The following is a 12,180-nucleotide window of genomic DNA, read 5'->3' on the forward strand; positions in this document are numbered from 1 at the left end:
AATTCTCTAACAAAAGAGAATATGAAATATATTTAAATAAATAAAATGTTATCAGAGAAAAAAGAAATAGTCCTTAATATACAAGCAATATTTTCACCTAAATCATCTTTATGCAGAAACTTCTGCCCAAGACTAACAAACTAATTACATATGGTAACTATCACCAACCCACGTCAAGCACTTATTCTGTAATATCAATTTTTAAGTACTTTTATAAAGCAATCATTTAAAATCTGTGTCTTGCTTATAAAGGTTAAAAGAGAATCACAACAGTTGTATAAAATACATAATCAATTTCATATAAAGAAAAAAAAGACAAGGTGATATTAGACTAACTACATCCCCACCAAAAGTAAGATTGGTTAAACAACAAAAGAATTGAAGACAGCAAGTCAGGGAATGTTTTCAAGTACCTAAACACTTAATCACAAGAAAATGGACAATCACAACGGTTGTTTTGCCGAATTGTTTGGTGGTTTATTTTCCAATCTGAAAAGAGATGAAGCTACGTTCTTCGAGAAATACCGTACACCACAGTTCTTTGTCTGAGGATGAATCATTGCTAACTTTTTTTTAGGCCCTAAGAGAAGTCATGTTTTGTCACCATGCTCCAACCTGGAATGCCTGCGTACTCTGTTGCCGTGAATTGCAGATAAGATCAAGACGCTCTCGTGCCAGTGATTTTCAAAACGGACAGCAAACGTGTAATCTGAATACTTTTTCCTTTCTAGTTACTTTGTTCATCAAAATAATTTTGCAACAGCATTTCTCTAGTCTATTACAGTTTGTCCAGTCAAGTTTTGAACATCTCCAAGGATGGAGATTCCACAACCTCTCTTGGCAACTTGTTCCAGTACTTAACCACCCTCAGTGTAAAGGTCTGTTTCTGTATATCCAAGCTGAATTTTCCTTGCTACAATTTGTGCCTATTTCCTCTTGTTCTTTTGCTGTACACATCTGCCATAAGTGTGGCTCCATCTTCTCTGTAACTTCTCATTTGTTAGGTGAGGATTGCAGTTAGAGCCGCCCATAGCCTTCTCTTCTCAAGGCTAAGCAAACCCAGCTCCCTCTGCCACTCCTCCTCCATGTCATTCAGCCTCCACACCCTCTTGGTGTCTCTCTAACGGACTCACTCTAGTCTGTCAATCATCCTTGAACTGGGAGCCCAAAACTGGACACAGTAACCTAGATGTGACTTCACGAGTTCCAAATTAAAGTTCCAATCACCTGCCTTGACCTGCTGGCTATGCTCATGCTGTCACAGCTCAGTATTAGCCTTCGCTGCCGCAAGAGCACACTACTGACTCAATTCAACAGGTCCTTTTTGGCAGAGCAATTACTCTCAGTTCCCAGAGTGCACTGTTGTGTGGCATTACTCCAACCAACAGGACTTTGCATTTGTCTTTGCTAACTTCATAAGCCCAGTTCCTCCAGCTTTTTGAGGTCCCTCTGAATGGTACCCCTTCTGCCAGCATTATCAACTGCTCTCATCAACCTGGTGCCATCCACGAGCTTGATGAAGGTGTATTCCATTCCACCATCCAGGGTGTTGATGAAGATGATAAACAGCACTGGCCTGAGCACTGATCCCCAACAAACACCACCCTAACTGTCCATCCGACAGACTTTGATGTGTTGATCTCTCCACTGCTGGAGTTCTGTAATGTAAAGAGGCTGTACACGAGAATGAAGCTGAGTCTGTTGTTGTTTCTTTTAAAAATGAATACTACTATTGTGTGTTTCAATTTTTTGTATGAAAAATAAAACAATGTATTTCTTCAAATTATTTCTGATTTTGTATTTATACTGATGATTATATATTTAAATAATACTGGCAAAAAAGTAAATCTACAGATAATATCTTTAACTAAAATGCAGAACAAGGTTCTAAAATGGCTCTCAAAACAAAAGAAAAAAGAAACATCCTTACACAGGAAATACTAACATGTGTGCCTGTTTTACCTGTACTTTTCTTGTAAGAATTTTTTCCGTTGGTCTTCGTTCTACAGTCACTCTTTGCCAATTTCTGGCCCCTCAGCTACTCCATTCTGTTCTCCCTGTTTCTCATTCTCAGGCATTACTTTCCTCATCCATCTCTCCCTTTCCTCAGGAAAACATGCAAATGGCAGTAAAGGAGATTCTTAGATTACTGCTACTGGTGACCTAACAGGCTCTTACTCAGCGCAGTGAGAGTTGTGGGAAGAGATAATCCTATGAATGCTCTCAGCTAGGAACCACCAGGCCTAGCAGATAGCTGGAAGCCAAAAGAAAACCTAGACAAATATCTGCAATTGAATTACAGATTAAATTTTAGTGACACAGCACCAAATGTAGCTTACCAACCCTACCAGAAAACTAAAGTGGAATCCAGCCCCCTAAAACACACATAAATTATTGTTGTTTCTGGGTTTTTGTTTTCTGGAGTTTTAATATAGAAAGGCTAGGCTATGGTGCACAGGTTACCCAGAGGATGCAAGACACATAAGGCAGAAGTGGTGACTGCGACTTTGTATATTAGGGTATATTGCAATACATTTTCAACCTTTAAACAAGGGAATCAGAGGCAAACTGTTCCCCTCGATCCCTCTGACTTTCTTAAACAGCCTTGCTTCAAAAAGAGACAATTTACTTCCCCCAGACAGCTTTTATTCTTTAGCAGCATCAAGAACAGTGTTTCCAGTTCTAACTTCTCCTATGAAGAATCTGATAATTGGGACATACTGTGAAATGATCTATGTAATGGGGGATAATCCTGAGCCATAAGCAAAGAATGATTTGGCAGGAAAAAAATCTCTCACGTCTTCTAACATTTTAACATCTGTGGGGGAATAAAGTAAACAGATTTCTTGCCAGTCCCTAGCTTGCACCACTAATTGTTTTTTCACTCATGAATATATATTCTACTCATAATTCTACTAATGGGAATAATTCCTCTGGCCATGTAACCTGGGGTGTGATACGACTGATACAACTGGATTCAGGGCTCCCCAGCCCTGGGGGGTTAATTCCAAACTTGGAATTAACCAATACTGATAGATACATCAGTTGGGCAGAATCATCTGTTTTTCTGAGAGCTAGCAGTAACTACGATAACATTCAGCAGCGACAGGAATTGTTCAGAGACCCAACAGTCTAAGAACAATCCTTCAAGAAGCAGAGACAGCACAGGAACTAGTACCTCAGGAGGAGATGAAATCCCTTTCAGTAGGCAGTTTGAGAATAGCTAAATAAACACTTTTAGGCAAGTTGTTTCTGCTTCAGAGCAAAAGGCTGGCTTAGATGAAGTCCCGTCCAGCCCAGTGCTTTTGTGATTCTGTGAACAAGAGGGGAAGAAAAATTCCCATTATTCATCTGGCAAATATGCCTAAGATAAACATTTCGTCAAACCTCTCTTCAAAAGGACCAAAATTCCATTTAAACCTCTTTCAGGATCAGACTTTCAATATTCAGGAGTCAGTGGCTCAGAGCTGGAGCTACTGAGGCACGTACACCACTGCGGTAACCAGAGCAGAAGCCTATGGCTCTGGAAGGTGCGCACCTACGGCAAGGAAGCCCCGGCTATGAACATCTAACGTTATCCGATGCCAGAGGAGCTCTGCCTTTATTCATCCCTTAGAGCTACATGTTCCAAACCAGGCTTTATACAACTTTCAGCACTCTTTCCTCTGCTTAGGTAAAAACAGCTGCCAGTTACAACTCACATCCTCAAATGAACCAGAGCTTGTACACAGGCTAGGAAAATAAACTTCTTCAGTTTCTACAATCCAGAAAACACTTTATTCATTTGAAAGAGAGTACTAAAGTGTATTAAATAGGGACGCCAAACCATAAGCACTATCAATCAGACAAATTTTCCTAAACTAGATGTGGAAAACGACTAACTGTCAGTGAGGCACATGCAATAACAACATAACTATACTACGGATTTGTATCACATTTTTCATCCAGTGTTCTCATTCCCTCTGCTTTTCAGGCAGACAGAGGACAGGAACCACAATTCAAATTGACACCATGCAGTACTAGGTCTCTAACACAACTAACATATTTAGTTTCAAAACCTAATTACCGTAAACTCCTTTCATAGCCACCATAGAGAAAGAGGCACCCCTAGAAAGAAAACCAGATCAGAGGTGGGCTAAGTCATCCTCTGGAGATGTTTATTCCTCTTACACAGAGAAATGACTGGTTGAGGGCCTAAAATGAACTAGAATGCCCTAACCCAGGATTTGCACAAAATCACTGCACGGAGGTGCAACTCTGCTCTCCCTACTCTTACAATCCCCCATATGACATCTTCGCTTGCAAACCAACATCCAAACGAGATGGCTTTATTCCCTCTTGAAACAGTGGGCAGCATCAAGTCATCTGAAACCTACAGGGTTTTGGTAAAGCAGCATCTGCCAGAGCATCCTACCAAACAGACCCCTTTTCAAAACATGCCACGCTGTTTATCCAAAAGATGGTTTGCAACAGCTCTGAATTCTGAGAAAATAAACAGCTGAGATGCCAAATTCTAAAGTGGATGAACCCTTCATTTATTCCTTGCATGCAATGTTTTTTCTCCCAGGCAATTTTAAAGGTGGTTTCAATTACTCTTAGTTTATTTACTGGAAACATGCCTGCATGTAAGACACTGAAAGGACCTAATGAACCTTTGTGATCTAATGGGTGAACGATGGGTTTTGAAAAGCTCATACAGAATATAATTAAGGTCTGATAGGCATATAATCATTTGCTACTTAAGGACAGCTGTATCTCCCATTTTTTGGAAAAACAGAAAGCTCTTTTAATGCATTTGGTCTTCTAAAGAGTTTTGCCAAAACAGGAAAACATTATGTATTTTATGGTCCCATGAAGGTTTCAATACAAACAAAAAGGCAATTAAATAGAGAAGAAAATGGGGTCTAAAAAATGTAAAGTGCTCAACAAACTGAGAATGGTTACTCCTGCCCAAACGAAAAGCAAAGGCTAACAATCATAATCTCACAACATTGCCGCCACTCATGCCAAGAGAGAGAATAATTTTACCAGGTTTTTCAAGGTGTGATCTGCTTCTAACGCTGTTAGGATCTGGTTTACTCTGCTTGAGTAACGAAAGGTCCAGGCATGTAATATTTAGATAACAAAAGAGACGTGAAAAGGTTATGCCCCCAAAACAGCCAAACTCCAAAGGATACAGGAACCACACTGGAATTTCTGATATTTTCGCATTTGCTCTAACGCTTTTGAGATTAAACAACAGATTTCAGCTGCTCAAAAGACGGCCAGAGTAACACTTCACCTCCGCGCAATTCTGGATTTAAAGGCCAAAGTCTGGCAGCGCGTGACAGACCCAGACATCAGGTACGTGTGTCCGCAGAGACACCGCGCCGGGACGCGCCTGCCGGGCGCAAGCCGCCGCGATCCCGGGGCAGTAAAACAGCCGACACTAAAACCCAGACTAACCACCCGGCAGGGGCAGCATCCTCCTCCCAGGACGCGGGTACCGCCGCAGTTTTGGCTCAGGTCGCACCAGCTACTTCTGCGTCCCACTTAGGCAGCGGCCCCTCGGCAGCAGCGCGTGTGCGGGCAGGGCGGAGCGGCAGAACCGGGGGTGCCGAGGCCGCGGGCAGCCCCGGCTGCGGGAACAGGGGGACAGAGGCAGCGCAAAGGGCCGGGGGCACCGGGGGGCTTTTCCTCGGGGGAAGCGGGCTGGGGAGGGCGCCCGGCGGCGGCTCCCCGCGGTGCAGGAGAGGGGCGGCGGGATCGCTGAGGAGACGCCGCGAGAGCGGGAGCGCGGCGGGACTCACCTGCGGCGCCGGGCAGCCAGCGGGCTCGGCCGGGCCGGGAGCGGCGGCGCGGCGCGGCGGGGCCCCGCGGCTCCTCCTCCGGGCAGGGCGGGAGCCGCGGTGAGGAGCGACTGAGGAATTTCCTCCCGGCTCCGGGAAGGGCAACCCGTTCCCGGCTCCCGGAGGCGGGGGCGCGGCTCCCCCCTCCCTGCCTCCCTCCCGCGGCGCCAACCGCCGCCCCCTCGCGGAGCGCCCGCTGAGGGGAGGGCGAGCGGCGGGAGGCCGCGGGGCCCGGCGGCGGGGGCGGCCGGGTGAACCGGGGTGGCCCGGCGAGGCGAGGCGAGGCGAGGCGGGGAGGCGGCGGGAATTGGAGGAGCGGCGCGGGCTGGAGGGAGCGGCGAGGTGTCCGGCGGTGGAAGGTGCTGCCGCAAACGGGCGTCTCTGCTCCCCTCAGCCCGCAGGAGCGGGGTCTCCCAGGCGTTTGTGTCGGTGGGCGGGTGTCCTGCGTCCCCGCGCTCCTCCACGGCAGAGGCGGTGGTGCCCTGCCCGGGAGGCAGCTGGGGTGGGGAGCGGGGTGCCCAAGGGCAGGGCCTGGGGGGCCGCGGGCTTAACCAGCCCCCCGGCTCCATGTGACTGTCTTATGTGCAGCTTTCAGATGAAACCCTGGAAATCCCATGCAGAAACAACGCTGAGGAAGGTTATGGTTCCCAAAGTCAGACTCTCTGCTCCGAAAATCGTAGGACCACAAGGCAGGAAGGGAGACGAGGGGTTTCTCTGCCGTCAGAACGGCGTCGCCTGTGCGTGCTGCCTCTCTCAGGCCTCGGTAAGACGCTCGGACACGCACAGCGGAGCAGGCGCCGCAAACGCCCTGGGCCACTTCTTCCGCTGGAAGGTTTAACCATCGAAAAATGTTGCTTACATCTATTCCTTGTCCTTTTCAGGGTGTTTGTGGTGAAGGTTTCTCCAGTTCGTAGCACCTTCTGTGCAAACAAAGTGCTGTGTCTCTTGTCTTCTTTTTCCTAAGCAACTCCAATACTTTTGCAGGTTGGGCTGTTAAGGCACCATTCTCATTGCTCCCCTTTAGTTGTTTCCAGTTCTTCAAGCTCGGTTGCTTTTCCGCAGAAGGATGGAGAGGCAGGGAGCAAGTGTTGTGCCTTACAGACTGTATTACATTTTATACCTCCCACCATGTAGTTGGCCTTTTTTCATGATAGCGTAATGTTGACTTGCACTTTGTTTGTGATCCACTTTAGCACCTTGATCCTTTTCTTCTGAATTGAGGTCTAGCCAGTTGTTCCATGCGCCTGTGTAAGTATTGCTGTGGTATCTTGCACTTCCCCTGTTGAATTATGTTTTGCTTCTTCAGTTGCCTTTTCCATTTTCTTGTGATGCTTTTCCTTTCTAACCCTGTCGTGCTGGCAGGCTCTACCAGTTTGCGTTCCTTGAAAATGTAATAAGCATATTCTCCATTTTATTCTCTTGGACATCCAAGAAAATATTGACCCCAACTAGGACTTCAGACACCACCTTGCAGAGCTCTGCTTGTTACATCCTTTCATATTAGCAGTGAACAGTTGATGCATACTCTAAATACAGAGATCAAGGTTTCCTATTTTGGACTTCATGTCCTTATGCATAATGATGATCTTTAATGACATGGTTAAATATTTTTCCATGGAAGAAGTTTAATGCTGGAATGAACTGCACTCAGACAAAGAATCAGGGTTCTGTCACTGCTTTTGAAGAAATTGGAGGATGTGGAGTGAGTCAAATGATATGTAGTGAAAGAACAATTATTCTTGGGAACCTTATTCTGGAGAATTACTTCTATTCCTGTTTCTTCCAAAGAGATCCTATGCATTTTACATGAGTCACCTAAACTGAACTTTTCATAGATGGTCACTAATTACTCATTTCTCATTGCCCATGTATTCATCTGGAGACAGTAGTACTGAACATTTACTGTTGCATCAGAACACAGGGGATTGCGTCCATGAAGGGTCATCTAATTGCTTAGTTTTACTGAAAACTCAAGTCATAGATCTCTAAAACTAAGATGCCAAAATTTTGCAATGTTTTTTCTCTTTTTTTCCCATATCTATGAAATTGCAATAAAGATACTCCTTTACAACTCACTGTAATATGCTAATCAATTATTTTTCTTAGTATATTTAATATAATTAGGAAAGCTTACTGGGAATTGAACAATTCTGTATTTAGATTAGGGTTTGAATAATGTACAATAAATAAAACATACGGTTTTCATAGGTTAAGGGATCTGGTTGGAAAAATGTGATATCATCATTTAATGAAAACTAAAGGGAATAAATTAAGACAGCTTAATTCTAGCACTTAAAAGTTTGAATAGGTGTTGTTGTACTCCTTAGAGTCTTTTAATACAGGGGTGGGAAGTTTTTGCAAATACTATTTTAAAGATACTATAGTAAGTTATTTTTCTGCTTTGAGCCCCCTGGTCTGTGTTTGAGAATGTTTATTCTCTTAGGCCTTCATTGGAGATACATATTAAAATCTGCTGAAATGCTTGACAGTTTCTGAATCATTTTAGCTCTGCTGTGAATTCTAGGTGTTCAGCCTTCTCTTGCCTCTTCCAATTGGGTAGCAGCAATGATCTCTGATACTGCTGTTCCACACTGATTCATGGAGCACTAATCCAGAAGTTCCAGAATTAACAATATAATAGTTTATCCTTTGAATGCATTAGACTTATGAACTGACTTCTCACTGCTTTCTACAAATAATGTTCAAGATAGTAATTATTACTCAAAAGAGCTAAATAGTTATTGAATAATATCTAGAAGGAATTTTCATTCCTGGGCCAGAAAGTGCTTCAGAAGACAAGTTTTCATAATCTTCATATTTGAGTAGGAAAATTTAAGCCCTTAGAAAAACAAAGGTAAATCCACAAAAGAACTGGGCACTGCAATGTGGAGTGTCACAGTGTCTACAAAGTCTAAAGTGTCAAAGCTCTTTATATTAAATCATAGAAATGTAGTTTGGAAAGGCCCATGATAAGGTCCAGTCCAACCTGTGACCTTCTTTCTTTGCAGCCTCTGGTGTCAGTTTCCTCTGACCTCTCCTAGAGGTTTAGCTGCCTGTGTGGAAAAGATCAAAGACTCAGCTCTGATATGGCAGAGCTGCATAACTTTGATGAAGACTGCTAAGAAAGAGCCATGAGAACGTCTGTAGGGAGATGAGAAAGTTAAAACTACAGACAGATGTAGGATTGTTGACATAGGATTATTGATAGTTCAAGGATTCAAGAGAGAAAGCACCAGCACGAAATGTATAAAATTCTAAAGAGAAAGTAACCCAAGGAGGTGAGTCAGTCTAGCTGGGGACCAGCTGGGAATCAGTGTGTCATGTCATTAGTGTCAGTGGAGCTGGTGGAGGACAGCAGGTGCAGGATCCGTTCTAGGCAACCACGAGGAGTGACCCTTCTCTTGACTGATGCCTGTCTGCCCAACAGAAACTCCTTAGGTGTCATATCAGGAATGGCAAATATGTTTAGTCTAATAGGTCATTAAATCTTTTGTGTGTGTTTGTCAATAAATAATCACTGTTTATTTATTTTTTTTATTCTGCTTGCAGAGTCCTTGCACCTGGCTAAAAGTACCTGAATGAACTGACCAAGAAGAGGGACCATCGCAAACCTCCCATTCAAAGCAGGACTTCACCTGTCTGGTAAGTCTTGAATAAACCTCCAGGAGTGGAGATTTCAGAACTTCCCTAGTCGACCTGTTCTTGTGCTGCACTACGTTCCTGGTGAAAAAGTTTTCCTAACTCCAGTCTGAACATCCCAAACCACAACTTCTGACTATTGCCTCTTGTTATCTTGTGCCATCTGCCACTACCAAGAAGAGTTTGTCATGTTTATAGCTGACTTTCAGGCAGTTGTAGGCTGCTGATAGATGGTCCCCTAGCCTTCCCTTTTCCAAACAAAGTTGGACCAGTTCCCTATGCTCCTTCTTACAGTTTAAGTGCTCTAGGCCCCTTCCAATCTTGGTACTCCTCTGCTGTACTTTCTTCTGTTTCTCAGCATTGCTCTTGAACAGGGATGACCAAAATGACACAGTGTTACAGGTGCAGTCTTCTCACTGCTGAGTAAAGGCAATATCATTGCCCTGCAACTGACCTCTATTTTTTCCCCATGCTGTGTTCATTAGTTTACAGACACTTCAGGTGAGCACTTGCTGCAGCCTCAGAGCTGCACCCTTCCTTTACAATTTGGTCTGAGTAAAGCCCTCTGATGTGCCAGGGGTGGTTGCTCCAGCTGGTGCTAGAGACTGGGCCCTGTGGTGTGTCACCAGCACTGCTGAACTTAGAAATGCTGCCCTCAGCAGCTTCTACTCCTATGCACCCTTCTACACAAACTACTGCCACTGTAGCTGCACTCTGGGAGCTGCACTTATACAGGCCGCTCCCTAGCAACTGCTGTGCTTGACCCTCTCTAATCGGGAATCAGGTGGAGGCAAAAGCTTAAAGCACCCCTTGATCAGGAATAGCTGTCAGAGCTCATTAGAAGCTGATAGAGCTTGCTAGAAGTTAAGGCTTCCTGTAGCTATTCTCTCCCAGCAGCAGAAGGCACCCTGAAGTTCTTCAAGGAGTTACCAGGAGTCTTCCAGTATTTCCAGAAGAAATTCCTAGAAGATCCAAAAGCAGAGTGTGGAAACTACTGCGCAAACCGCTGTGGCTGCTGGATGCCTCTGTTAACTGTGCTCAATTAGTCATGTTTGTGGTTTTCCTTTGTTTGCTTTTTGCAGATACTAATATAGGCAAGTTTCATTAGGAGGAACATTCGGGTGAAGAGTTTTGATCTTATGCTTTAGGAAAAACAAGTTTTCAAATGATTACTGTTCAGGAAACCCACAGCATCCTATGACACTTATGTAAAAAGCCTTAACTGGCAATGCATCAAAACCTTGGATTTTAAGCAGTAAGTCCATAGAATGTGTGATGTTATCAAAAACACAGTAGTACTGTTTTGAAGAACAAATGCACCAGTAGTCTATTTGTAGTTCAGGCTAATATATTTTTATAAGCAAAATGTTGCAGGGGGCATGAAGAGACCCCTTGTGTGTCTGTCTTTGCTCTGTGTCTTCCCTCAAACAGGGATTGTGGTTACGAGTGTTTGTGCTAGGATCACTTCACATTGTTTGCCTGCACTTTCAGGCAGCGTAGGGTTATACTCACTAAAAATTCACTAAAAAATTAAACAAGTCTGGGGAAAAATACTTGGATTTTTTTTTTTTTTTTGCATATTTGCAAATCCTACTTGCTGATGTTTGGCTAACCAGAGAAAATAAGCTGGTCAAAGAAAGAAAAAGAGCTAGGTTAGGATTCTGATACTGAGCAGCAAAATAGTCACGTCATATAACCTCTATGACTTGGTATTCCTTCATTAATTGGAAGTAATAATTTTGCTTTTTTGTTTATCTTGTAAGTTTTCAGACCAAAGGCTGCCTCTAGCTTTTGCTTCTATGCTATATGACATAACTGGTCATGAACCCCAGGAGGATATTTCAGTCCTAACTTTAAAATAAATACATAAATAGATTCATTAATGAATCAATAATGAATAAATGAATGAGTGAAATAAATATACTAGCTAGCTGAAAAGAGAGAGGCTGCTGATGGTAGTGTTAGGCTTGAATTACCATTTTTGTTTTGTCACTTTTTCCATATTCGTTTTAGAAGTGCATTGTTTAAATTATATACTTTAACTAGTGTAGTGCCAGCTGTACCTATTTCTCCATTCATATGTCAAGTTATTGTAGGGTCTGGGCATCTAAAACTAATTATTCTCTGTTGAGATCTACATTCTAAAATGTGCTTGTAACGTTACATATATCTACCTTCAGCTTTTATTAAATCTACCATTGATGTTGGTATCCTGATAATTTTTTACCCAGTACTGACTTACATGGTGTGGCAAATGTGCCCCTTATGAGTAATAAACACACAATTTTCTGATTTCTCAGTCTTTCAGGAAGAGAGTAAGCCATTGGAACAATGCTATCTATGTTAACAAGACCTTTTTAAAGGAAGACAAAAAAAGTCTGGAAACAGAATGTACAAAAGAAAATTCCCTGTGTCAGGCGCTGAATCTAAGACTTGGAACAAGAGAAACAGGGCAGATAAAAGTTTCACAATAACTTGGGCAGTGAAAGACTTTCCTTTAGCATGTTATTTGAAGTAGAAGCAGACATATTGGTCTGTATTTCAGGAGCTACTGATACCACTGGAAAATGGTCTTGAGGTGTTAATGATCACTCCTTTGAGTTTCTGGACAGTCCACTACAGATATTGTATCTCATTTTAAAAGTCAGTAACTTGTATGAAAAGCCTTGAAGTCCTTTCAGTTGTACATTTATATTTATAATAGTGCGTAGGA

The 12,180-nt window shown here is 43.2% G+C and overlaps 2 protein-coding genes across 5 annotated transcripts in view; one reads left to right on the forward strand and one right to left on the reverse strand.

Annotated features, from left to right (window-relative positions):
• Positions 1–6,013, reverse strand: part of LOC135323478 (oncostatin-M-specific receptor subunit beta-like) — a 34,560-nt gene extending 28,547 nt beyond the window's left edge. Inside the window, exons 1-2 of one of the 2 annotated variants that reach the window (XM_064502092.1) lie at positions 5,790–6,013; positions 3,179–3,313 (exon numbers count right to left, since the gene is read on the reverse strand). The gene's annotated coding sequence lies outside the window, so the exon portion shown is untranslated. The remainder of the gene's footprint in view (positions 1–3,178; positions 3,314–5,789) is intronic. The other variant, XM_064502091.1, reaches the window with a different exon arrangement.
• Positions 6,014–6,093: 80 nt separating this feature from the next.
• LOC112983592 (leukemia inhibitory factor receptor-like) overlaps positions 6,094–12,180 on the forward strand; it is a 143,127-nt gene continuing 137,040 nt past the window's right edge. For all 3 annotated transcript variants that reach the window (XM_064502084.1, XM_064502083.1, XM_064502087.1), the window contains exons 1-3: positions 6,094–6,187; positions 6,417–6,591; positions 9,378–9,470. The gene's annotated coding sequence lies outside the window, so the exon portion shown is untranslated. The remainder of the gene's footprint in view (positions 6,188–6,416; positions 6,592–9,377; positions 9,471–12,180) is intronic.

The sequence above is a fragment of the Dromaius novaehollandiae genome, chromosome Z (assembly GCF_036370855.1).
Source record: "Dromaius novaehollandiae isolate bDroNov1 chromosome Z, bDroNov1.hap1, whole genome shotgun sequence".
Lineage (NCBI taxonomy): Eukaryota > Metazoa > Chordata > Aves > Casuariiformes > Dromaiidae > Dromaius > Dromaius novaehollandiae.